This window comes from Oryctolagus cuniculus, chromosome 1, assembly GCF_051225735.1.
Source record: "Oryctolagus cuniculus isolate XC-2025 breed Fujian yellow rabbit chromosome 1, ASM5122573v1, whole genome shotgun sequence".
Lineage (NCBI taxonomy): Eukaryota > Metazoa > Chordata > Mammalia > Lagomorpha > Leporidae > Oryctolagus > Oryctolagus cuniculus.
The window spans coordinates 91,772,713-91,799,979 of NC_142867.1; the positions used below are offsets into that span (position 1 = coordinate 91,772,713).

Genomic DNA, 27,267 nt, shown 5'->3' on the forward strand with positions numbered 1-27,267 from the left:
CATTTAAACACCAGACACATCATTCTGAAAAGGAAGTGAGAGATAAGGGGTTAGACAGCTATGAAAATAAGGAATCCCCTGGCACCCTGATAAATATTTCATTCCAGTGGTTTGTTCTTAACGTCCTATGCAGTGGGAAGTTGCTGATCTTGTCGAAGTGGTGTGCTCTGTATTTAAGTCAAGCTTCTCTATGTTTCTTTACTAGGTGACAAAGGTTAAAATGAGAACTTTAAAGTTTGGAGAGTTAATAACTACAGAAAGCAGATGCTGTTTCTTGAGCTTAGAGAGAAAAGCGATATTGCAATATTAAAACTCTGAGACTCAAAAGCACCCTTCTAGGAGGCCGACCTCTGAGGAACAGTCAAGGCAGGAAACAATGCTTGTCTTGTCGCGTTAGAAACAAAGAGTTTTCCATTGCTGTTGCAGGTGTGCTTTGCTGAGGTGCCCCGCATGGGCATAGGGCTGGCAGGCAACAACACAAAGGAACCTCACAAATAGCCAACAGGAATGTGTTCCTTCTCACTTTTGCCTCACATCCTCCCTTATAGTGCTTCCTCTTGGCAAGTGCAGAAATGTGGTAGATTCTTAGCCCCAGAACTACAAAGCAGACTATAATAGGGCAAGAGGTGAGGGTTTAAAAGCTGGCACCACTCCCACTGTTCCTTTTCAAACCCACCTCTTCATCAGCCACACCCCTTCTATTCATATCTTTTCTGCCTCTGTGATTCTAACACTGCCGCCTAAGTCTAAAATATCCTGCCCTCCCAATTCTATGCAGGCTTCAAGCCTTAGGCCAAATGCCACTTTTTGTTAAATCTTTCCTGCTTTTCTTAGAATCCAATCTTCTACCTTGGGAACTATATATATATGACCACTCATATTTCACCATTTGCCCTGTCCCACTGGGACAGCCAAATGTTCATATGTCTTCTTTATTACACTGAAATTTTGGGTCCCTGGAGTGTTCTAATATGCAGGAAGTACTGAATATGAATTTAGGTATAAGAAATGTGATCAACCTTTCATTAAAGGATGTAGGTGATTGCCTTTGGTTTGATCACACAAATGTCTCCCGATGCCTTTCCTGTGTCTTGGCCTGGAAAATTCTTAGCACACTTGCCTTAGCTACAGTGCCCTAGCAGGTTTAATTTTACCATGTGACCTTTTACAGACCCAGAAAGGTCACTAGATATGTCAAATAGCCACCACCAACAAAGAAGTAAAATCTGGTCCCTGGTGCTTAAATGACCCCATGCACAGGGCAAATTTGGGGTTATTCTGTAGGAAATCAAAGCTATATGCTATACAGCAACATCAGTTTATCTACTATGACAATCCTGCAAGCTAATAGTGTTATAGGTAGTTTTTTTTTTTACTTTACATGTTCCTTATCTTGCTTTTGCAGCCATTAACACACAATCAGATCAGCTGTGTTCAAAAGGCCTTGAACCAGTTACTGTAATAATTATGTGAATGACCTTTCCAAACTCATCTGAAATCTAGTGGTGAGGTGGAAAGGAAGAGCACATTCAATTTTCTGCCCTTTTTAGTTCCTGCTTATCTCTCTTTCAGATAGCATTTACAAATCATCTTGTTATACTCTATCAAATAGCTATTAGGGAACCAAGACCTTAAGTAATTTTTCTTTATGTGTTTGTTGCAAACAAAAAAAAAAAAAACACCAGTTATCAATTCACAAAGTCATTTTTACAGTAATTTACGTTTTCTTTTCCTCGGTTCTTTGCTGCGCTGTCTCAAATGGCTGCTCTGTGTCCCATTGTAACTGTGAGAATGACACATATTCCTCTGAGACTTTCTACCGTCTGATAATGGCAAACATTCCTAAAAGAAACTGCTCTTTAGTTACAGATTGATGATTTATTAATACTGTTTATTTGGAACTGTCAGTCAATGAGAGAGAGCTGTTGGAATTAAAAATGAATTGGAATTGTGTGGTATTTGTCTATCAACCTAAAATCAAATTACTTAATCATCAGATTGACAGAGGATCTGGAGATGAGAGTCAGTCACAGGGTCGAGGAATCAATAAGTGCTGAGGTCTCAAAGGAAAGTGGTACATTGTAGAGTCAAGGAAATTAGCCTTGCGAGCTATTGTTCACTTTAATATTGCTGAGACCAAGGAGGTATCCTCATTTCTGGTGATACCTAAAGATGATGGATGCTGAAAGAGCCTTGGAGGTTACATCTCCCGTATCCTGGCACCCAGCTGGAGATGGGAAACTGAGACTCCAAAAGGAAAGGCTGGGCCCGAACCCACAGGTGTGTGTGTAACAGCACAGGCTAGTGGCTCCAGGCTACTTCCCATGATGCACTTTGCATTTTCAGCATTCTTCCCTAGTGCCAATTGTGCAAGGTAGTGTTTTATGTACCCCTTTCCTTGTGTGCTCAGAGGTGGTACCTATTTCTAGGGAAACAGCCAGTTTATTATTCTTGGAGTCACAGTTAACTAGCGTTGTATTCCCTACTTTTGCAGTACCATCTTAGGACCACTTACTTTGCTTCAGCAGAGAAACTGCAGGCCTGTCCAAGGCCAAACAGCCAGCAATCAAGCTAGAGAGGCAGAACCATGCCTCCTGACTGTAAAACGAATGCTCTTCTCAATTTACCATACTGCTTTTCAGTGGCTCACAGTAATTTCCACTTTATAGTAGCAAAGTATTTTCTGAATGCACTTAAGTGTCTCGATGATTGAGAATTAGAAATATCCAGATGCTCAAGTCACCAAGCACACGAACCAGTCGCTCACACCAAAAATGACAGAGATTTTTATTTGAGTCAGTTCAGATGTGTTTTTTTTAAATTTTATTCAAGGAATATAAATTTATGTATTTCATATAGACAGATTCAGTAATAGTGATACTTTTCACCCTACCCTCCTTCCTGCCCCTTTTCCCACCCTTCTTCCTCCTCCCTCTCCTATTCCCACTCTTAATTTTTACAAAGATCTATTTTCAGTTTACTTTAGGTTCATAATATTAACTCTACACTAAGTAAAGAGCTCAAGTAGTATGAAGAAAATAATACTGTTCCTAACAGTCGAGACAGGGGCTGTAAACAACCATCAAATAAAAATGTCAATTTCATTCCTATCCATTACATTTTAGGTACTCTATTAGTTACCACAGATCAGGGAAAACATATGGTATTTGTCTTTTTGGGACTGGCTTATTTCACTAAGTACAATAGTGTTCAGCTTCACCCATTTTATTGCAAAAGACAGAATTTCACCTACTTTTTTTGGTATATATACACTATAGCCTACTACTCAGAACTCAAAAAAAATGAATTCTAGTTCATAAACATACAATGGATTTATTTAAGTTTAATATAAACAACTTTATTTATATTTTATATGGAGTTCCCATAGAACTACCTCTTCTACTGGAATTTAATTACTACATTAGAAACTATTTGGATAATGAGATTTAGAAAAGGGATATACCATACATATTTATGTATTCAATTATTTCTCATAAGTATTTAATTTTATCCTACCCAACATATCAAAAAGATTCACCAGATTCATAATAGTGATAAGTGAATGAACCATTAGTTGAGCAAGAATAAAAAGCAATTTTAACCAATAAGTTGTCAACAGTCTGGGTATATTTAAAGTCAGACTTCTGCCTAGCACTGAATGGTCCCCATTTCACACTTAGATTCTAACCACCTCTCTTGCACATCATCTCTAAAAGCTAACACAGCAGTGGATTTCAGCAAATCCTTTATCCACGCTAACCTGTTTCCTTATTTTGGACTCTCACAGTCTTGGATTTTCATCAGTTTTATGTAGTCCTCACCCACAAATTTCCACTGTATGTTCTCCTAGAAATTTAAATGTCTCTTTCCTCTATTGTTATCTCCTTTAATGGTGATTGAGTACCCATATTGTTGCTTTTAAAGTAAATTTATCTAACAACAAACTTGCTTGCATCTATTTATTTGAAACTTCATTCTACCTGAAATATTTGATGATAACATATGATTATTGAATTTATCACAGTACACAGATTACTCTTGAGTGTGATATGTGTCTTACTGAGTCATTGAACTAGGTCAACTTATCATGTGTTTATTATTGTCATATTGGTATTAGTTGAGCTAGGACAGCAACAAAACTTGCCTACTAGAGGAAGATCAATTTTGAATTTTAATGTACTTTCATACACAATCTTTAGAATGATTTGGTATTATGTAGGAAATTCCGGAACCAAGAATTGGTTACGTGCATGCCATCAGAGTTTTATTCATTTCTAATTTTTATATCATTTCATTAACTTAGAAAATTCAAATATATAGTGATCAAATATGACTAACTAATGTGGTATACCATCATTCACATTTTCCTCTCTCTAAACCTAATCAAGATTTTCACCTCAAATTCCTAGATTTTTCACTGACTTATGCCAATCCTTATGTCCTAATCTGTCAACTAGTTGAAACTTCTCAGTATGACTTTTATTTTACTCTATCTACCACAACGATAGTTTAAGTTTACCATTACTGAGCCAGTTTCACTCTTATCATTGCTGCAATCATTTTAATGATGTTCCGTTTGCTTCATTTGTTTCTCCAGCTCATACTTTTTCCAGGTACTTTATCTTTTCCATTGTCTACCATTCCACAGACTTTACTGCTAATTTCCCTATCTCTCAGTCAATTCAACCTCATATTTATTTTGGACTTTTAATTTGATTGTTGATTACAGCTCTATCTCTTTAACAATATATTGATGTAGTTCCATGTGTGTTCCACTCCTTGGGGTCCAGGCTGAGACTCTGAAATTCCAACCCAAATATAACTCCCCAAGTCTATCCCTCAACTACCTATACAAGGAGTTTACAGTCACTAGAGGTGACCCCCTAGACACTCCATCTATACCTGTTATATCACACACACACACACACACACACACACACATATCTTACATAACTCAGATATCGCTTAATATATAAACTCTTAATTATCTGTCAATCTTCCTTCTCATCATCATCTGTTTGATTACCATGATTTTCTTTTAAATTCGTTTCAACTAACTTGGTGAATGATGAGCATTTGTTGATTGAGTTAAATCAACATAACAGGTATTATGTGAGCTCAAAGTGAGGCAGGAACAAAATGAATATATTCAAAGAATTCTAAGCCTAAGATAATGTATTCCTGTGACCAGAGTGGCTCTAATTGAAGAATATGTAAGACTTTTTCTTCATGGGGACTCATGAAGTAATGTTTGCTCTCATCTGTCTAAATTTCAGAAACACAATTTATAGCATAGAAATTTGGGTTGATATTTGGATTCTAGCATAACTGTGTTGCCCTACCAAAATCATTCAATAAATCAGGAAAAAAAAACTGACAATTTGCTAGCAACCAGGACTGGCAGCCTTTCCAAATAAGTAGGAGCAAGACTCACCAGAAAGCTAGTGGCCTCTAAGCATCCAGCTAGAGCAATGTGAGTGGGCTTTCCTATGTCTGTCACTCTGAGTCACTGAAGATTAATGGATTGCCCTTCTCATCTCAGACGATTTCTGAATATAGAGTATACATCCATAAGATTAAATGCATCTCTTCTCTGGGTAATTTAGAGATAAACTAATTGTATTATTCTTTACTTTTCAATACACTTTAGTTATAAAAATAGATTTCTTAAACTTATTTATTGTATTTATTTGAAAGGCAGAGAGAGAGAAAGAAAAAAGTAAGGGAGGGAGGGAAAGTGAGAAGGAGGAAGGGAAAGGAAGGAATGAGTATCTCCCATTCCTTGCAACAACCAGGAATAGGTTAAGCCAAAGCCAGGAGTTAATCTAAGTCTCCCACTTGGATGACAGGGATCTAACCACTTGAACCATCACTTACTACCTCCCAGGATGTAAATTAGCAGTAATTCTGGAGTGGTAAGTGGAGCTGGGACTCAAACCCAGTCACTCAGATGTGGGACACATGACCTAAGTGGTATCTTAACCACTGTGCCAAACGCCAGCCCCAAATTACAAAAGTAATTGATCCAAAGGTCTTACAATAGTAAAGCAGTTAGTATTATGCAATCTAAGGATCCCGAATCACATTTTCCAAAAACAGTTTTTAAGTTGGTTGTGTCCTTTGGATTCTGAAGTGACAACATAATCTCTTTACCCACATATTTATGTCATAATCTAAAATGTAGTATCAGAAGTTTCTCTACAAATATCTAAACCTATCCTTTCTATGTGAGGTCTTGTTCTTCCTAATTCAGAACTTATTCCAAAATTCAGAGAATGCATCATATGCCTTTACAATTTCTTGCCTTTAGTTGTTATAGGAAAAATTTGCTCTTATATGTCTGATGCCTTTGACATTCAGGACAAAGAAACTCACATGTAAAGTTTATATGTTCACTTTCATGTTCTCACCAAGTGAGTTTCAAGATATATAATTCCATCTTTTCCATTGGAATGGTTCTCTCAGCATCATACAACTTGGAAACAAATGCCATAAATATAGGAAGGAGGGAGTGATATCACAAGGAAAGGCTGTTATCTGAGTTGCATTTTTCAGAATCACCTATCTATGTCTGTGTCTTACAGCTAACATCAGTTGGCTTTTTATCTCTGTAATCTGATATTGCCCACATGAATTACTCTTAATACCTTGGAATTTCATATTCTATGTTTTAAGTCTATTCTATGGTTTAGATATGCAGTACATTGCTTCTCGGCCTTTTGGCTAAGATCAAGTGTAGTATCTGCTCTTATCAGTTTAACATGCAATAAATGTATACGTTTATGTACAATATATACAAAGTGGTTGTAAATTGTTATAGCTCATTCAGTGTTGCCTTAAATAACACAATTCATGACCCTTAATTACATCTAAGCATGTTTATTTCATATGACAGTGAGGTAGAAGTTTTCATTATCTTTTATTTGACATGTCTTATGCACATTGTCCCTAACTACATGCTTGATTTTTGATCGCAGTATCATATGTACATGGTAGAATTTGCTATACCTAAGATTTAAAATATTCTTGTGCACCTGAAACAAATGTGCGTATCTGTGTGAGAGTATGTGTGTTTGAATAAATCCACAAAAAAGATCTCAAGACAGAATATAAGATATAAACTCAACATCTGTCATTCTGGTTTTACTTCTTTTATTTTCAGTGTACTATAACAGCACCTACCATTTGCGACCCATCATTGTTTTCGTTGGTAGTTATATGGGGTAGAGTGGATTTCATGTCAAATCTTTATAATGATTTTAGGTTGAAAAATGATTCTGGATAACAGCCAGTAAATACAAAAATGGCATTCATCTGGGGCATCTGTCCGATGCTGCTTTATTGTACAAAAGGCAAATGATAAGTACTTTGGGTCATTTCTATTCCCTACTTTTCTTTTGGGAATTGAATCAATCTACATTACAACTTTTAGAATGTCTTATTTATGGCCATTTTCTCAAAGGAAGGCACATTATGAAATCAGGTCACTTGTTTTATACATCCCAGCAGAGAAATGCAGCCTTCTCAACATTTCTGAAAGAGCAGCACACATCAGTGTCTCCTGCAAACACAGAGGGAAAGAGCATCTTCCTGCCTTCTTTTCATGTAATTCCATTACATTTAGCAACATTCGGTTCAAAGGAAGCAAGAGGAAAGACCCCAGGAACACTTTTTTCTTTTTTAGGTTTCTGAAATCCAGATATATATTGCAATTGAAGGTATATGATAGTAATTGTCAGTGTTTTCTCTCTCAATGATCTTAATGATGTGTCTTATAATCACTGGTATCTTGGATATAATGAAATACAGTAGAAAAAGCTAAAGTGACATATATTAAACCCTAACTCAGTTATGAAGTCAATCAGAACCTGATTGATGAAATGGTTTTCTTCTACTTATATGTTGTTTAATTTTTAAAAAATCTAAATTAGCAGGCCAGCACTGTGGCTCACTTGGCTAATCCTCCGCCTGCGGCAGCGGCACCCTGGATTCCAGTCCTGGTTGCTGCGCCAGATTCTGTCCCGGTTGTTCCTCTTCCAGTCAGCTCTCTGCTGTGGCCTGGGAGGGCAGTGGAGGATGGCCCAAGTGCTTGGGTCCCTGCACCTGCATGGGAGTCCAGGAGGAAGCACCCAGCTCCTGGCTTTGGATCAGCGCAGAGCACGGGCCATAGTGGCCATTCGGGAAATGAACCAACGGAAGGAAGACCTTTCTCTCGTCTCTCTCTCACTATCTAACTCTGCCTGGCAAAAAATAAAAAAATAAAAATAAAAATAAAAAATAAAAATCTAAGTTAGCAAACAAAAGATCTTTCCAATGACACATAAAACTTTTAGAAAAATGATTGTTCATTGTATATTTTTATCTTTTGAAATCAATAAAAGTTATTGTTGCATTAACAACCTCAGTAACCCTTAGCTGCACTATCTGTGAGACTTCACTCACAAACTCATCTTAAAAGAAGAGACTGAAATGTAAAGGAAGTTGATCCAGGAGGATCTCTCTGCCTATCATCTTCATCCTCATCTTGAGTCTATAGGCATTGTTGGCATATGTCACAAATAACTTAATATTCTTCTAGAAACGTTATAGCTTTATCATTTACACTTAAGTCTGTGATTCATTTTGAGTTAGTTTTCATGTGACACATGAATAGTTCATAAAACGTTTCTTGCAAATATTTAATTCATCCAACACTCCTGGTTGAAAAGTATAACTTTCTATAATACATTGGTTTTACACCTTTATCAGAAATCAAATACTGACAGTTTGCGGATTCAAAAGTCTTCCACAGCCTAAGCAGCTCATGTCAAGAGCCTCAGGTGATCACTAATGTCAGATAAAAGAGTGTTAACTATTAAATTAACAAGAGTCACTGTGAACTAACTTCCGATGCAGGATCTTTGTCCTCAAAGAGTTGTATTATAATTATGTCTAGGTGCTTGCAAAAGATGTATCATTCTTGGGTGCTTCTTTAAAGTTAATTAAGTTTCTAAAAAAAAAGTGAAGTGAACTTAAAGATGCAATGACTTTGAACAGCTGTTTTCTCGACTGTTTAGGAACAGTTTTGTCTTTGTTTTTTGTGTGTGTGTGCAAATTATTGAACTCTTTATTTGGCATAGAGTTGATTTTCTGTGTGTGAAATTAATTTAAAATGGATCTTGGTGGAGAATTAGACTATGGATGGGAGAGAGAGGAGGAAGAGGGGTGGGAGAGTACAACTCTATTCCTAGAGTTGTACTTATGAAATGCATGAAGTTTGCATTCCTTAAATAAAAAAATTATTTTGGAGAAAAATAAATAAAAAAATCAGTTGAATATGTATGTATTGGATTACTCCTGAACTCTATTTCATCAACATATTCTTCCACATGAAGGAAATGTAACACTCTTGATTACTTCAACTTTATTACAAGGCATAATGTCAGCCAGCATCAGTCACCCAATGCTTTATTTTAAGGTTGTTTTGGGTAGTTGAGGTTCTGTGAATTCCCATACAACTTTCATTATTAGTTTACACATTTCTAGGAAAAAATAGTCTAATAGGATTTAGTTTAGGGTTGTGTTGAATTTGCAGATTAAGAATTGATTTCTTAAAAGCACTGAATATCTCTAATCTATGAGGCATAGTGCATCATTCCTTTTATTTACATCCTCTTTGAATTCTCTCGGTAATTTAGTATTCAAAAAGTATAGCCTTACAAAACTTTAATCTGATTTATTCCAAAAGTATTTCATATTTTATGCTATTTCAAATGAAATTTTTATTTTAATATTGATTGTTATCTGTGTAGAGAAATAGATTTTATTATGTTTATTAACCTTTCATCCTGCAACATCGTTAATTTTATTGTGGATGTCACAGGATTTTCTATATAAAAATGTACAAACTATGAATAGATAGTTGTACTTCTCCTAACTTGAATATTTTTCTTGATTTGTTCTACTAATTGTAACCTCCACTATGATGCTGAATAGATGTAGTGAGAGCACACATCTCTTCCTTGTTCCTAGTTGTTAATCATTCTTTCATCATTAAGTAGGAAGATAATAGTAAATTTTACTATGTTTGCTCTTTATTATGTTGAAGAAGTTTTTCTCTGGTTGTCTGATAGATTTGTTTTAAATCAGGAGTAAATATTGGATTTTCTTAAATGCTTTCTCTGAAACTAAAATTTTTAACAAATATGTAATTCCTTTAGTCTACAAATAAGATGAATTAATTTTTTTTTAGTAAGAACTCATCTTTGCATTCCTGGAATAAATATCACTTGATAGTAATGTATTATCATATATATAGTCGGATTTGATTTACTGAATTTGAGAGTTTACATGTATGAATTCAATCTGTACTGTCTTCTTGCAAGGTTTTTGTCTGATTTTGGTGTCAAAACAATGTTGAGCTCATAGAATGAAGAGTGAAGTATTTCTATATTTTCAGTTTTATGGAAGTGCTTGTGTAAATATGTATTTTTTTCTTCAGTAAGTATGTAGAATTCCTTTTTAAGCCATTTGTACCAAAAAGTTTTGTGCACATATAAGAGGGAAGGTTTTAATTAGAAGTTCAATGTCTTTAATAGAATAAAAAAGGGAGAGAACGATCCAACATGGGAAGTGAGATACACAGCAGACCCATAGAATGGCAGATGTCCTGAACAGCACTCTGGCCTCAGAATCAGCCCTTAAGGCATGCAGATCCGGCTGAAAAGCCCATGAGAGTATTTCAGGCATGGAAAGCCAAGACACTCTGGGGAAAAAAAAAAAAAAAAAAACTAAATGAAAGATCTCCACGAGTGAGATCCCAGTGGAAAGAACGGGTCATCAAAGAAGGAGGTACCTTTCTCTGAAGGGAGAAGAGAACTTCCACTTTGACCATGGCCTTGTCTAAATATGATCAGAGTTGGTGAACTCAGGGGGCTTCCATAGCCTTGGCAGCTCATAGCCCAGGGTGATTATTGATGCCATAAACAAGAGTGTCAATTTGTTAAGTCAACAACAGGAGTCACTGTGCACTTACTCCTCATGTAGCATCTCTGTCCTTAGTGTGCTGTACATTGAGATTTAATGCTATAACTAGTACTCAAACAGTATTTTTCACTTTATGTTTCTGTGTGGGAGCAAACTGTTGAAATCTTTACTTAATGTATGCTAAACTGATCTTCTGTATATAAAATGAATTGAAAATGAATCTTGATGTGAATGGAAGGGGAGAGGGAGTGGGAAAGGGGAGGGTTGCAGGTGGGAGGGACGTTATGGGGGGGAAGCCATTGTAATCCATAAGCTGTACTTTGGAAATGTATATTCATTAAATAAAAGTTAAAAAAATAGACATAGGTCTAATAAGATTACATCTTTATGTATAATCCCTGGTATCTTATGTATTACTATGAATATTTTAATTTCTGCCAACTTATTAAATTTATTGCAGTTGCTCATATTCCCTTTTTATCATTTTAATGCCTATAATATCTATAGTACTGTTCTGTTTCTTGTTCTTGGAATGAGAACTTTGTATTTTTCAACTTTTCTGGGGAAGGGTTCTTTATGAGTCAGGTTTCAGATCTATCCAATTTACTAATCTTAGCTAAGTAACAGCTTTTACGATTCACTGCTTTTTCTGTTTCCTAATTCATTGATTTCCACTCTGATCTTTATTGTTTCTTTGCTTCTTCTATGGATTTATTCACTCTTCTTCTACCTTCTGCAATGCTGAATCTGAGTCATTGACTTGAGACTTTTCTGATTTAGGCATTTGCTGGTATATCTTTCCAACCAGATTGTTTTGCTACTCTCTGAAGCATTAACTGGTATTTTGTCATTTTTCATTCGTTTTTGTGCTTTATTGTATGTGTTTGTGAGGTACAACATGATGGTGCTTACACACACACACACACACACACACACACACTGTGTGGTGATCAAATTTACATATCTATCACACCATGTTATTACTATCCTTTTGTAGTGAGCACATGTAAAAGCTGGTATTTCCAAGTATACAGAGCCTTACTAACTATCATCACCATGCTGCATGAGAGATCTCCAGAATTACTCTGTCTAAAACTTTGTACCTTTTTTTTAATTTTTTTTAACTTTTATTTAATGAATATAAATTTCCAAAGTACAATTTATGGATTACAATGGCTTCCCCCCCCCCCATATCGTCTCTCCCACCCGCATCCCTCTCCTTTCCCACTCCCTCTCCCCTTCCATTCACATGAGGATTCATTTTCAATTCTCTTTATATACAGAAGATCAGTTTAGCATACATTAAGTAAAGATTTCAACAGTTTGCTCCCACACAAACATAAAGTGAAAAATAATAGATGATTTTTTAAATGATGATGAAATCAGATCAGACCTATTGTCATGCTTAATCCCAGTGAGAGTCAAGTTGGGAATTGATAATTTCTTCTTTTTTTTTTTTACAGAAGATCAGTTTAGTATACATTAAGTACCTTTTGACCAGTATCATCACATACCATTCCCTTCAGCCCGTGGTAATCTAATCAATGTTGTACTCTTTAGTTTCACACATATACCATTTCTAGATTTTGTATATAAATGAAATCAGGTGATAGTTGCCTATCTGTGCCTGATTTATTTAATTCAATGTCCTCCAAGGTCATCCATGCTGTTACAATTAACAGGTTCTTTCTTTTGTAAGGCCTAGTTGATGCAAATCCACCCTAACCATCTATCACAAAAAGGATATGAATAAAGCAATCTCTGTATGGGATACAATATATTTTATGTCTTTATTTGAAGAAATTATGAAAAGAAACTCTGGCAAGAAAAGAGTAATATGGTGGCTCTTGAACTAGATCCTTCCTCCAGAAGTGCTGACAATAGAAATAGAAAAAAAAAAGTAATTTCTAATTACATCTACAAACATTTCTCACCCAAATTCTGTCTAATAAATTCACAAGAACCTATAATTTTTTAATAGTTGAACAGGTGTATTTTCAGCATCAAATGGCAGGACAAAAACAAGGGTTTGGATATCTGCAGTACCTAATAAGAAATATCACCTCACTCGCTTATCTGTTATATAATATCAAATGAGTAACCTTTGAAACTTATTTTCACATCTATAAAGTAGTAGTAGTCTTCAAGAGACTCAATATATAAAAACCTATCACTTATATGTTAATTTTCTTTCCCACCCTTGTTTTCTGGAATATTTGGGTAGCACTGTTTACTTTCTGAAACTTTTGCCTGTGCTTAATGTTCTGTTTCTTTCTGCAATATTCTCTAGGACAATGTCCATTTTCCAAATTTTTCCTAAGCCAAGAATTTTAGAATTTTATGAACTTTATTTTCTCTACTACCATTCAGCTTTCCATGGTTTCAACTAAAAATATATGATAGAAAATTCACTCTGGTTTCTGCTTTTAATATATACTGCCATGAGACCTAGTAATCCAAAAAAAAAATCTGAACTTATAAAAATGTCTCCATTGATATGAAATATTTGGACTGTTTTTAATTTTATTCTTCCAAACATCCTTTCAGGTCAAATCCTCTGTATTCCCTGTGAATTCAAAGACTATTTTCTAGAGCTGATTTTATATATTAAATCAAGGGTGACATTTTACTCTTGCTTCTGTTAATATTTAAAATATTTTAAATGATTATTTTAGCATCAAATTTGACATACCAATCTTAGTAAATGCCAAGAGGCCAAGAATATTTCAAAACCTAAAGGCTAAAGGTCAAATATTTAGGAAAAATATTTATATAGATGAAATAGGTAAATACCACTGTAGCATACATTTTTCAGGCTTTGACCAGAGCCACAAGAACTGCATGATGTGAATGAAAAAACAAAATTGCGTGAATTGGTAACTAAGAAATATTCTGGTTTTAATTACAATGTGAACTAGACTCTTAAAAAAAGCCTCAGTGATTTTAAATCACAAGGTAATAATGACCACACAAAAATGCCTAAATAGAATGCAGATAGCAATATAACTCACATGACACCAAAAAGCAATGATGATCTCTATGTCTCAAACATGGATTCACTGTAGAGTTATCCACTCCTGATGTGAAGTGATTAATGAGTTATTTGTGTCCCTTGGCTTTTTAAAAGTTTAGTTAAAATATTCTTTAATTTTAAATAAGTAAAGTGTAGGAATGATTCCTCACAGCCCTTTCACTCTCTTTATCCACAATGACTAACCTAATCTATTAATAAATGTTCAACACTTACTTGAATCTTTTGTTTAAAAAATTAGTCTTAAGGCTCATTGTGTACACTACTTTAATGGAAATTCTTTCAAAGATAGTGTTCCATAAAAACTGCTGTGATATACTTTGTAATCACAGAAGTGAGTGTAGAGAGGGGGGAAAAAAGCGTGAATTTTTAGCAATATAATCCAATACCTACTTGGTATGCTTCTTGTGCTTTCTATCAAATAGTAAATAATGTGATTGTCAGAGAAAACAGAATTCATTATCTTAAAAGTTAAGTGAGGGGGCGGGCTTTGTGGCATAGGAGGTTAAGCCTCACCTGCAGTGCCAGTGTGTTGGTTTGAGTCCAGCTTCCTGTTAGTGTCAACTCTGGGAGAAATTAGTGATGGTTCAATGTGTTTCCTGTCACACACACAGGAGACAATTAGAATCCCCAGTTCCTGGATTCCTTCTAACCTCAACTGTTCCAATCATTAGGGGAATTAACTAGAATATCAGGACTATCAGAGTACTTTCTCCTCTGTCACTCTCACAAATAAATTAAGGAAAAAAAGAAAAAACAAACGTAAGACAGGGCTGTCTATGTCTTTAGCAGCACTGTTGCACCAAAACAATTACTGCACGACTTTGCCATGCACACTTATGATGATATTCATTTGTCTCTGTTGCTTTTAAATCTCTTTTTAAAGATGTATTTATTTGAAAGTCTTCTATCAGCTGGTTCACTCTCCCAAATTGTCGCCAACAGCCAGAGCTGGGCCAATCTGAAGCCAGGAGCTTCCTTCAAGTCTCCAACATGGCTGCAGGGGCCCAAGCACTTGGGCTATTTTCTCCTGCTTTCCCAAGTGCATTAGGGAGCTGGACCAGAAGTGGAGTGTCCAAGCCAGCCAGGACCCCAGCTGGCCCCCATGAGGGATGCTGGTGATACAGGTGGCAGCTTTATTACTACACCATAGTGCTGACCCTGGTTTTTAAATCTTGCATCTGCTTTCTTATTACTGTCCACATTCATGGAAAAAGAAATTCACCAATAGCTTTTTTTAAAAAGATTTATTTATTTATTCAAAAGTTACAGAGAGAGGAGAGCAGAGAGACAGAGACAGAGGGGTCTTGCATCCAATGGTTCACTCCCCAGATATCCGCAATGGCTGGAGCTGCACCAATCTAAAAGCCAGGAGCAAAGATCTTCTTCCAGGTCTCCCATGCGGGTGCAGGGGCCAAAGCACTTGGGGCATCTTCTACTGCTTTCCCAGGCCATAGCAGAGAGCCAGATCAGAATTGGAGCAGCTGGGACTAGAATCAACACCTATCTGGGATGCCGCCACTTAAGGCCAGGGCATTAACCATTGTGCCACAGCGCCAGCCCCCACAAGTAGCTTTTCTAAAAGGGAAATATCTTTTCCTAGGATTCCTGTATGATATTTGAGTATTGATGAGTATAATTTGTTTCTCGCTTTCATTTATAAATATGAAATTTTTTAAAGATTTATTTATGTACTTGAAAGATTTACATGGAGAGAGAGAGAGAGAGAGAGAGATGTCTTCCATCCGTTGGTTCACTTCCCACTTGGGCACAATGGCCAGAGCTGTGCCAATCCGAAGCCAGGAACTTCTTCCGGGTCTCCCACATGGGTGCAGGCAACAGGGCCTTGGGCCATCTTCCACTGCTTTCCCAGGCCATAGCAGAGAGCTGGATTGGAAGTGGAGCAGCCAAAATTCAAACCGACGCCCATATGGCATGCTGGCACTGCTGGTGGCAGCTTTACCTGCTATGCCACACCGCCAGTCCTGAATATGAACTTTTAATTAATGAATATTTTTAATTATAGAGAGCAGGCATCTGCTTGGTCATTCCCCCAAGTCCCTTCAATGACCAGAGCCAAGCACAGGGTCAAAGTTGGCAGCTGGAAACAAAATCTGGGTTTTCCTTGTAGATAGCAGGAATGCAACTGCTTGAACTATGGAACTATGGCTGTTACCTCCCAGGGTCTGAAATGGCAGGAACAGGGAGTTAGGAGCCAGAGCTGGGAATCAAACCCAGGTCCCAGTCTGTGGACTGCAACTGTCCTCTCACAGGCTCAATGCTTACTCACTAATGAATATTTCCAGTGGGCTTCTGTGTTCAGTCCCAGTATTTCAATAGCACAATACAGGTTTTTCAGATCTTACCTAAACTTTCAGAAGTTTAATAAGATTTCCATTATTTTGCAACATTTTAAAGAGCTTTGCTTTAGTAAAACTGTGCAAATAAGAACAGTTCAAAGTTAAATGGGGTGGGGGAGGGGCGCTGTGGTGCAGCAGGTTAACACCCTGGTCTGAAACGCTGGCATCCCATATTGGCGCTAGTTCGAGACCCGGCTGCCCCTCTTCCAGTCCAGCTCTCTGCTATGGCCTAGGAAAGCAGTAGAAGATGGCCCAAGTCATTGAGCCCCTACACCAGCCTGGGAGACTGGGAAGAAGCTCCTGGCTTCGGATCGGCGCAGCTCCAGCTGTTGCGGCCAATTGGAGAGTGAACCATTGGATGGAAGACCTTTCTCTCTGTCTCTCTTTCTGCCTCTCCTCTCTCTGTGTAACTCTGACTTTCAAATATATAAATGCTGTAATTACCATTTTAAAAAAAGTTAAATATGGAAATTGGATAGTTAAAAGCTTTGTGGCCATTCTGCTTGGCAGACTTTTTTTGTAAGCTTTAATATGATATTTTCACTCTCTGCAAAGAATTTATGTGTTGTGAAAGTAATTAATTGCAATAACCCCAAGTTACAAACTATAAACATCAAATTTGGGAGGAGTGCTGGGAAATAAATATAAAGATAAAACAAGAGGCCACAACATGCAGAAGAAGAAAATAAGGGAGATTAATTTATTTTATTCAGAGAAATATCCATATGTAGAATCACATTATATTGAAATATCAATTATAAAATTTTTCTGATATGATTTCCTTGTTGACAACTGCTGTTACTTGAAACCCTTTTGAACCTTCAGCCATAACTATATCCCCTAGTTCATGATTTCTAATTCTCCCTATCTTGACCTCTTTAAACTCCCTCCTATATTTTTACCTCCATGTCACAATGTTCTTTTATTGTACCCGCTCTTCAAATCTTCACTGAATCTGGTCATTCACTGTCTGTGTCTCTACTCATGCTGCTCCTACAGGATTGTTCCACTCACCTTAGTCAGGCCTTCATACTGCACGTCGTTGTGCTGTATCCTCCTTGTGGCTCTTTCCAACACCACCTCCACCTACTTCAGCAGGAAATCCAAATGTTACTTTGCAAAGATGTTGAGTGTATTGGCCAAAAGATTGCTTTACCATCTGGTTCCAAATCTATAAACCTCACACCTTTCCCAAACATCCTTTTAACTCTTCTTAGAACAATAAAGGAGGCATCTAATGCAAAGCTACTGCAAATCTATCTTCATTCTATACCTTATCTGCTTCCTTAAGGAGCATACTCACTTGTGTGTCAGCCTGTACACAATTTCTTTCTCATCTGCATTGATTCAGCATCACATTTCGCCAGTCTTAGAGGAGTTGACACTCAAATCCTAACCTTCTCTGTGCCTGAAATCTAAGCTAGATGAAATGGTAATTCCTATACCATTGGTGAGCTATAAAAATAATTTCAATGAGTTCATATATATAAAGTACTTAGAGCATAATTAATATTCCCTATTCTCTTATTATCGTCTAGTTATACATACAAAGGCTGAAATTAACACTGCCACTTTTTCATTGTTCATGTTCCATTCAGCATCAAGTATTGTTAGTTCTGCTTCTTAAATATCTACAATATAAATATATAATTTATTAATATATTATTTATATATTATAAATATCCACCTATTTTTAAAAAATATTATTTATTTATTTGAAAGAGTTGCAGAGAGGGAGAGACAGAAAGATCTCCCATCTACTGGTTCACTCTCCAGATGGCCACAATGGCCAGGGTTGGGCTTCTTCCAGGTCTTCCCTGTGAGTGGTAGGGACTATCTTTCACTGCATTTCACAAGCCATTAGCAGGGAGCTGGATCAGAAGTGGAATAGGGGCCAGAGCTGTGGTGGCCAGAACTATTGCATAGTGGGTAATGCTGCTTCCTGAAGTGCTGGCATCCCATATTGGCGCCAGTTAGAGTCTGGTGCTCCACTTCCAGTACAGCTCCCTGCTATGGCCTGGGAAAGTAGCAGAAGATGGTCCAAGTCCTTGGGCCCCTGCACCCACATGGGAGACCCAGAAGAAGCTCCTGGCTTCACACTGGCATAGCTCCAGCTATTGCAGCCATTTGGGGAGCGAACCAGTGGATGGAAGACTCTCTCTCTGCCTCTCTAACTCTGACACTCAAGTAAAATAAATAAATCTTTAAAATAAAAAGTGGAGCAGCTGGGACTTGAACCATGCCCACATGGGATGCCAGCATCACAGAAGGCACCTGCTATGCCACAGCTCTCGCCCCAATAACTACTTCTTATTCCCACCCAGAACTTTTGCCTAGATAAATCATATATATATTTCTTCATCATCCTCCTAGTTTTCTCCTGGCCTTGAATTTTGATTTTCAGGGCATTCTCTGGTTGAATACACAAAGATTGGCAAACTATAAACCATGATCCTGATGCTTGCTTTCATGAACAAAGTTTTATTGGAACACAGCCATGCCCATTCATATATGTATTACCCATGGCTGCAACTATGTTGAGTAACGCAACAGAGACCATCTGGCCAGCAAGCCTAAAATGTTTACTATTTCTCTAAGAAAACATTTCCTAATCCCTTTCCTGCACTCAAACATGAGCATTACTACCCTTCCTAAAACACCTCAGAGGTTTTTGGTTACAATCAGGAACAGTCAAAACTCCAAAACGATTTTCATAGCATTTCATACTCCCCACTGCCTCCTTTTTCAGCCTCATCACTAACCCACTGCCAGCCAAGCATCTCCCATGCTGAACTTCTTCCACTTCCTTAAATATAATGTTTTTGCCCACCCCTTCAGGAATCAGCATTGTTATTGACTCTTTCTAAAATATTCCTCTTTCTCTTCCTTGCCTAGGTAATGCTTACTCATTACTCGAGTCTGAACAAAAACATTATCTGACCCTCACCATACTAGATTGGCTGCTTCTATTTCAGTGCTGTCTTAAAATCATTCATCATGCTCTTTTCATCTTACTTAGCTAACTATGTGAATTCTAGGTGGATCACGTTTACCACAGTGATCTCAAGACCTATTACAGACATGCACATACCATCTATGTATGTTACATACAACTGTTGAGTGGATGCATGACTACGGCATAGTACCAAATACTTCCCACAGCTACCTGCACATTTAGTCTTCTTCTTTGGCAGCGGTGGGTTTGGAATAAGTTTCTCTTGAGTTCTCTACCGTTTTGTTGGACTTAAGGTTTATAGGATTGGAGGGTAAGTCCCTGGGCTGAACTCTATGCAGGGAAGGAAAGCATCCAGTTTCCTATCACTGAAACACAGGCTGTCTCAGAACTGACTGCTCACACAGCCATAGTACAGTTTTTAAATGAAAGGAAAAATCAAAAAATCTTTAAAGAAAAAAAAAAAACTGGTAAAAACATAAAGGCTATATCAGATCATAATCTCAGAGACCACCAAGATCCTCTACAGAAATTAGACTCTGTGACTAAGATAATTGAAAGTAATGGTACATATTCTGAGCTGTGACTCAAATCCTACTCAGAACTAATACCACTGGAAAACTGTGAATTCACACGTGATTATACATTGTGAGCCAAGAATCATTAAGCCGAGAGATCTGAAGCTTATGAGGAAACCCAGGTTAGATGCAGTTAATTTCCTCTCCCTACAGGCTGATTACTCAATCATTTGGAGGCTATGACAGGGATCGTTTGCCTCAACGTAGAGATCCTATACACATCCCATTCACGAACTCAAGCATTACCCCTCACTTCCTCTGAAAGTTTCCACACTTTTACAAAGGAAACTTCTGGCTTCATTTTTTCAAATTATATAGAGATAATGTGATCACCACATTAGTGGTCTTTTTGTTTATTTGTCCTGAGATACAGAACTTATAAAAGTAAAAAAAAAAAAAGCCTTTGACTCAATAGCTTTTTTTATGATAGTTTTTTTATGTGCTTTCTTAGAGAAAAGTTGTAAAACTTGGTTCTTTCAGTTTCTACCAAAGATATACAATGCTTCCCTTTTTTGTGCAAGTCACAAAGGAGCTATAACTGTATATATTTTCACATCAGATGTAAAATTCATATCTCACTTGTGACTTATGCAAGGAAAACAGGAAGCTCCATTAGACAGACCTACAATTTGTGAATCAGGATTCGCGGTTGGGGACTACTTTCCTTTGTAATCATTAAATCTTTAAAGCGCAGTATCTTTTCTGCCTTGACAGAGTCTACACATTACTTCATCATATGTATTAAAAGAATATTTAAGAAATATCTTTAGTGCCTTCAACAACGATCAAAGTTCATCCAACACTCTCCTTACTTTCCAGAACTACATTGGAGACAATTTTTATCCTGTCACTTTGATGGTGGCTAACAAAGAGCTTGTGTCAGAATTTCAGTGTGACTTCACATAGTCCTCTACTGTTATTAGCAGATATTTTTGAGCCAAATGAATAGTGCCATCCTCAGTATAACATTAGCTTTACAAATAAGCTCCTTTATCCTCCTGAAGTTGTATTACTTATTGTGCATGAAAAATGTATGGCTTAACAGATATAATTTCAACAAAATTAGTAAAACAGACAAAAAAGTAACTGGTTTGCCTTATCAGCAAAAATGACATTTCTACTCATTTTGGAACAAAATCTGTCCTCTTTTTGAGAATTCCATTTTGAGATTATTATTATGAAGTTTTAGATAGATAGCATTATCTATTAAGTACGTTAAAAGCTTACTGTACTCAGATGTCTTTTAAATCCTAAGTGCCTACAAAAGTATGAGTGATACAACTCTGGTTACAAAGGAATCTTAAGTTGTCATGGACAGTGTAAATGAATACAGGGTATCTGATGTCTGTTAGATGCTAGCACTGCCAGCCCATCCATGTTCACTATAACATTTCATCGTAATTTGTATAGGGAATTCTTCCACCTGAGTTTTCATCCAATCGGTGCTTTTTAACATGTTCATATTCCAAAGCTTCTAAGCATTCCGACAAAAATTTGTATATTGTTCTTGAGGCTTAAAGAAAAAAAAAAAGGAAAAAGCATTAACACTGTCATCATTTGGAGATTTTTGTTTGGAAGGCAAAGAATGCACTCTAGACTTGCCAGTGCTTTCCCTCACCTCACACAGCCTCAGTGCACAAAACTATGTCAAGTTCCAGCAGTGTGTCATGCTATCTCGTTCGCTTCTGTGTGTTCAACTACATGGATTTTTCTGGTAAGAACACACTTTTGTTGCCTGGATACACTTGCCTCCTCCTTCCTCTCAGGTGTGATCTCCTCTGTAGTGAGTTCTCTAATCTTGTAATCTGACATGACGTAGGTCTCTTAACAGCCTCTCTTTTTTTGAATCATTTTGGTTGCTTGCTTGTCAAACTATAAATTCCTTGAAGGACTATGTCATTCATTTTATTGATCTGCAATTCTAATATGGGTCTGGCATATAGTGAGGACTTACGAAAATTTTATTGAGGGGTTAATGAACATAATGACACTGCTCACCCTTCCACTTTACTATATTCTCCCTTATGACTGATATTTTTTTTTTTTGCTTGCTAAACCCTTATCTTCCTGTTCTATCAAAGGGCAGTTTGTTTGTTTTTCCCTTCCACTACCAAATATGCTTTCCCATACCAACTGCTAGCTCACATTCTGGATCTTATCCTGACCCTACACCCAGTCTTGTCTTCTATATTACATTTTTTTCCTTTCTGATTTATACTAGATTCCTTTATGTGAGAGACTAAGCAAGGAGATGCAAAGAAATTAATATTTTATTACAGTTAAATGGCTCAGGTAAAAGCCAGAAAGACAATGGGAAATACGACTGAAGTCAATATATTAAGCATTTCTGAGAGACAACAGAATATTAATGTTTTTACAATGTCAGATTAACATGTAATACTTGCATATTTAATGGGGTGCAGTGCAACTTTGCAGCTCATATACATACCTTCAACCTACCGAAATAGGCAACTAGTCTTCCATTTCCACATATTTTCTTTGTGTTGGGAGCCTACCAGCTCCTCTCTTCTAGTTGTATATCCAGGATATTTTACATCAGATATCCCTCTGTGCTCCAAACACCAAAATCTGTCATATTTACCATACTGTGTTTTAGTACCTATTAGCCAAACTTCTCCTCCTCTCCCGTCCCCAGCTTCTAGGAATCACTATGAAAATTAAATATGTATGTGGCTTCAGAATTTATTTTCCACATAAGAGAAACATGCAATCTCTCTGTGTCTAGTTTATTTCACTTAACATTATCTCCAGTCCCTTCATTTTTTTTTTAATGGAAGAAAAAGACTCCATCGGGCATATATACTGTATTTTCTTTATCCTTTCATCCACTGATAGATACCCGGGTGGATATCTTGGCTATTGTGAAAACTGCTTTAATGAACATGCGCATGCAGGTATCTTTTTTTCATATGCTGATTTGATTTCCTTAGGCTTTATACACGGAAGAGAGCTGAGTCAGATATCTATTTCTAGCTTTTTGAGGAATTTCCATACTGTTCTTTATGACTGTACTAATTTATATTTCCACCAGTATTGTATAAGAGTTTGCTATTCTCCATATCCTTTATGAGCATTTGTTATTGTCTTTTTTATTAACATTTATTAAAGGCAGAGTGCCAGGTTCAAGGGTGGTAGGAGATCAATCTTATACCCTCTGGTTCATACCCCAAATGTACACAACAGACCAGGATAAGCCAGGTCAAAGCAAGAGGCCTGAAACTCCATTCAGGTCTCTCAGGTGGGTGGCAAGGACTCAAGTACTTGGCCTCCTCAGGTGCAGCATAGGCAGGAGGGGAACGGACTACTCTGAGATGAGAGTGTCCCAAGTGGCAGAGTAACCTGATGTGCCATACAGCACCATCTTTTATATGTATATATAGGTATAAGTATATATATATATATTTATATATATAGGCATAAATATAAAATATATACATATATATATAATTAGCCAATCTAACGGATGTGAGGTGATACCCCACTGTTGTTTCAATTTGCATTCCCTGATTACTAGTAATATTGAGATTTTCTTCGTGTATTTGTTTGTTGTTTCCATTTCCTTTTCTGAGAAACATCTATGTAGATCTGTTGCCCAATTTTTACATTGGATTGGCTCTTATTTTGTTGTTGAACTTTAATATCCAGAAAATCTAAGGAATTCAATCATTTGTGAAATGGTTTACATATATTTTGTCCCATTCTTAAGGTTGCCTAATTACTTTGCTATTTTCCTTTGCTGTACAGAATCTTCCTAGCTTCATATTATCTCATTTGTCTATTTTTGTTTTTGTTGCCTTCACCAATTGCTTCAACTATTTACTGTTTTCTTCTAATGGTTTCAAATCTTACATTTAAATGATTAATTGGTTTTCAGTTTGAGTATGGGGAAGGGGATCTTGTTTGAATCTTTTGCATGTGGGTAGCCAGATTTTCATCTTTTTCTCCATGGTATGGTTTTAGCTCCTTCATTAAAGGTGATTGTAGATCTATGGTATCATTTCTGGGGTTTCATTTCTCTTCCATTGTTTTTTGTGTCTATTTTCCTGCCAACATTATGCTGTTTTCATTGTAATAGCTCTATAGTATGAATAGAAATCTTGTATTGTGATACCTCCACGTTTGTTCTTAAAGTTTGCCTTGGTTATTTGGGATCTTTTACATTCCAGTATGAATTTTAGAAATTTTTTCCTAGTTCTGTCAATAATGTTAATAGTATTTTAATGAGGATTATATTAAATCTGTAAATTAGTATAGCCATTTTATCAATATTAATCCTTCCATTCCAGCAATATGGGATGTCTTTCCTTTTTGTGTCCTGTTAATATCTTCCATCTACTTAGTTAACTTTATTCCAAGATGTGTTATATTTTTATAGCTACTGTGAATGGCACTGTTTTTATCATTTCTTTCTCAGCTTGCTGTTGGTACATGTAAATGTCACCAATTTCTCAGTGTTGATTTTGTATCCTGGATTCTTTCTGAATTTATCAGTTCTAATAGTCTTTTGGTGAAGTCCTTTGGTTTCTCTATATAGAGTATCATGTCATATGCAAACAGGGACAGTTTAATTCTTTCCTATTGTTATGTCTCTTTTTCTGCACTTGCCTAATGACTCTTGGTAAAACTTCTAGTAGTATGTTGAATAAGAGTGTGAAGAACAGATATCCTCATTGGTTCAAGATCCTAAGTCTTCTGAAAATGCTCTAAGTTTTTTTCCCCATTTAATATCGCATTGACTGTGAGCTGTCATGATAGCAGCAATTTTAACAGGTCACAATTATCTGAGGCTGTGTTCTTGGTGTAAAATTAAGGACTACCTATATAATTCATTTCTGGGACTCTAAAACATACACTCAGGTGGTAATGATCTAAAGATTACAGATAGAACAGAAATAAAAAAGCACATGAGAAGTAACTGATTAGTAATTTTGAGGAAGATATAAATTTACAGATTTAAGAAAATGATATCAAGAAGAAATTATTGTCATATAAAATATTTTTACAGTGGGACTTCCCTAGTACATTAAGTTATTTATGACTAAATACGTTCATAGAATACAGAAATGAAGAGCCAGTGTGGAGTGTGTCATTCTCTTCCAAAATGACACTGAAAAACCATTGGACAGTGGGAAAATCTGAACACCTAAATAATTTTACTTATTAACTTATTCTGTTAAGATAGTAATTTATTAAAGATGATATACCATCATACAAATACTAAATTTATACTGATATGATAAAATAAACATAAAAGAAATCTGGATCTTCAAATTAGCTTTATTTATACTTGGAAATTTATATTTGAACAATTTCTATTTGGAAAAGGATAATGATTACCACTGGTAATAACAAGTGAGGAAAGAATACATCAAATACTCTTGTCTAGGGGCCAGTGTTATGTTGCAACAGGGTAAGCCACCACATGCAATGTTAGCATTGCAGATTAGAACACCAATATGAATCCTGGTTGCTCTGCTACTGGTCCAAGTTCCCTGAGTACTTGGTCCCCTTCGTCTGACCTGGAAGACCCAGATGGGTTCCTTGGATTCAGCCTGGCCCATTCTTGACTTTTACAGTCATTTGGGGAGTGAACCAGTGGATGGAAGACTTTTCTCCCTTGGCATCCCTATCACTCCTGCTTTCAAATAAATTTTTTTAAGATTTATTATTTATTTGAAAGTCAGTGTTACAGAGTGAGAGAAAGAGAGGCAGAGAGAGAGAGAGAGGTCTTCCCTCTGCTGGTTCACTCCCCAGCTGGCCGCACTGGCAAGTGCTGCACCCATCTAAAGCCAGGAACTTCTTCCAGATCTCCCACGTGGATGCAGGGGCCCAAGGACCTGGGCCATCCTCCACTGCCTTCCCAGGCCACAGCAGAGAGCTGGACTGGAAGTGGAGTTGCCAGGACTCAAACTGGTGCCCACATTGGATGCCAGCACTGCAGGTGGAAGCTTTACCCGCTATGTCACAGTGTTGGCTCCTCAAATAAATATTTAAAACTATGATTGAAATTGTTAAAACATTTACAATTTTTTAAAAACAGTCTTTATCTACACAAACTTTAATCTTCAATACAAAAAAATGTGTAAGCCCAGCCACCAACTACTGACTCAAAGAGCATCAATAGCAACAATTCTGAAGCTCTCTGTGTGATCTTTCCTAACCCCATCTGCCTGTCTTGTCCCTAGAGGAAATCAACAGCCTGAACTATGTATTCATCAACCTGGTGATTCATTTTAAAAAGTTTATTTATGATACATGGGCATATATTTGAAAATATTTGTACCTGAATTTTTAACATTACTAAGATAGTATACCATATATAGTAATTTGTGACTTATTTCTTAACCGTTGTTCTTTAAGGTTGATTTTATTTATCTGAAATATGAGTAACAGAGAGAGAGGGAGAGTCAGAGAGAGAAAAGAGAACTGCCATCTGCTGGTTCACGCTCCAGAAGGCTAAAATGTCTACGGGTTAGGCCAGCAAGAAGCCAGGAGACCAGTTTCAACAGGGTCTCCCATATGGGTGGCAGGGACCATACACTTTGGCCATCACTCACTGCTTTCTGAGGCACCCTAGCAGAAGCTGGAACAGAAGCGGAGCAGCTGAGGCTCAAATGGACACAGCAATATGGGATGCTGGCATCTCAAGCAGCCCCTTAAACTTTGTTGTTAAGATTTTTCCATGCTGTTGAGAGTGACCAATTTATTTCATCTAATAGAGAGAGAATATAAATACAGAAAATGTATATATTCATTCTTTGGACATTGGATTGCTAACAGATTTACATTTAAAATAAAAGATTTATCTATTTGAAATGCAGAGTGACAGAGAGAAGGAAGGGCAAAGATCTTCCATCCCTACTGGTCCAATCTCTAAATGGTCACAACTTGCCAACAAAACCAACCAAAGCCAGGAGCCCAAAACTCCATGAGGATAGGTAGGTAGTAGGGGTCCAAGTACATGAGCCAGTTTTTTCTGCTTTCCCAATGCACAATAGCAGTGGGCCAGATTAAAAATAGAGCCACTATAATTCAAAAGTTGGACTTTGCAAATTTATATTTATTAAGTAAAAGTTGAAAAAAATAAAAAATAGAGCCTCTGGGACTCCAGCATTTCAAGTGGTAGCTTACCCACTATACCTCAATATCAGGATTCAAAAGAAAAATTTGCTAGAATGGTAGACTAGACACTAGAAGCAGTAGAAAAGATCATGATTTTGAGTACAAAGCAATCTGAACATAAAAAAAAAATTACATGTGGGCATTGTGGCATGGCAGGTTAAACCATTGCTTGGGACACCCACATCCCATTATTGGACTGCTAGTTGGAATACCACCCTCCTCCACTTCCAACCCAGC

The 27,267-nt window shown here is 36.8% G+C and overlaps 1 protein-coding gene, 1 long non-coding RNA gene and 1 pseudogene across 3 annotated transcripts in view; 2 read left to right on the plus strand and 1 right to left on the minus strand.

The window, feature by feature from the left end:
- Positions 1-27,267, plus strand: part of CNTN5 (contactin 5) — a 1,376,886-nt gene that overhangs the window by 1,043,441 nt on the left and 306,178 nt on the right. The gene's annotated exons all lie outside the window — the stretch shown is intronic.
- Positions 6,704-6,862, plus strand: LOC127485368 (U2 spliceosomal RNA; annotated as a pseudogene).
- LOC149128516 (uncharacterized) overlaps positions 17,371-27,267 on the minus strand; it is a 43,074-nt gene continuing 33,177 nt past the window's right edge. The window contains exon 2 of the long non-coding RNA XR_016219576.1: positions 17,371-17,445. This is a non-coding gene — a long non-coding RNA (uncharacterized LOC149128516). The remainder of the gene's footprint in view (positions 17,446-27,267) is intronic.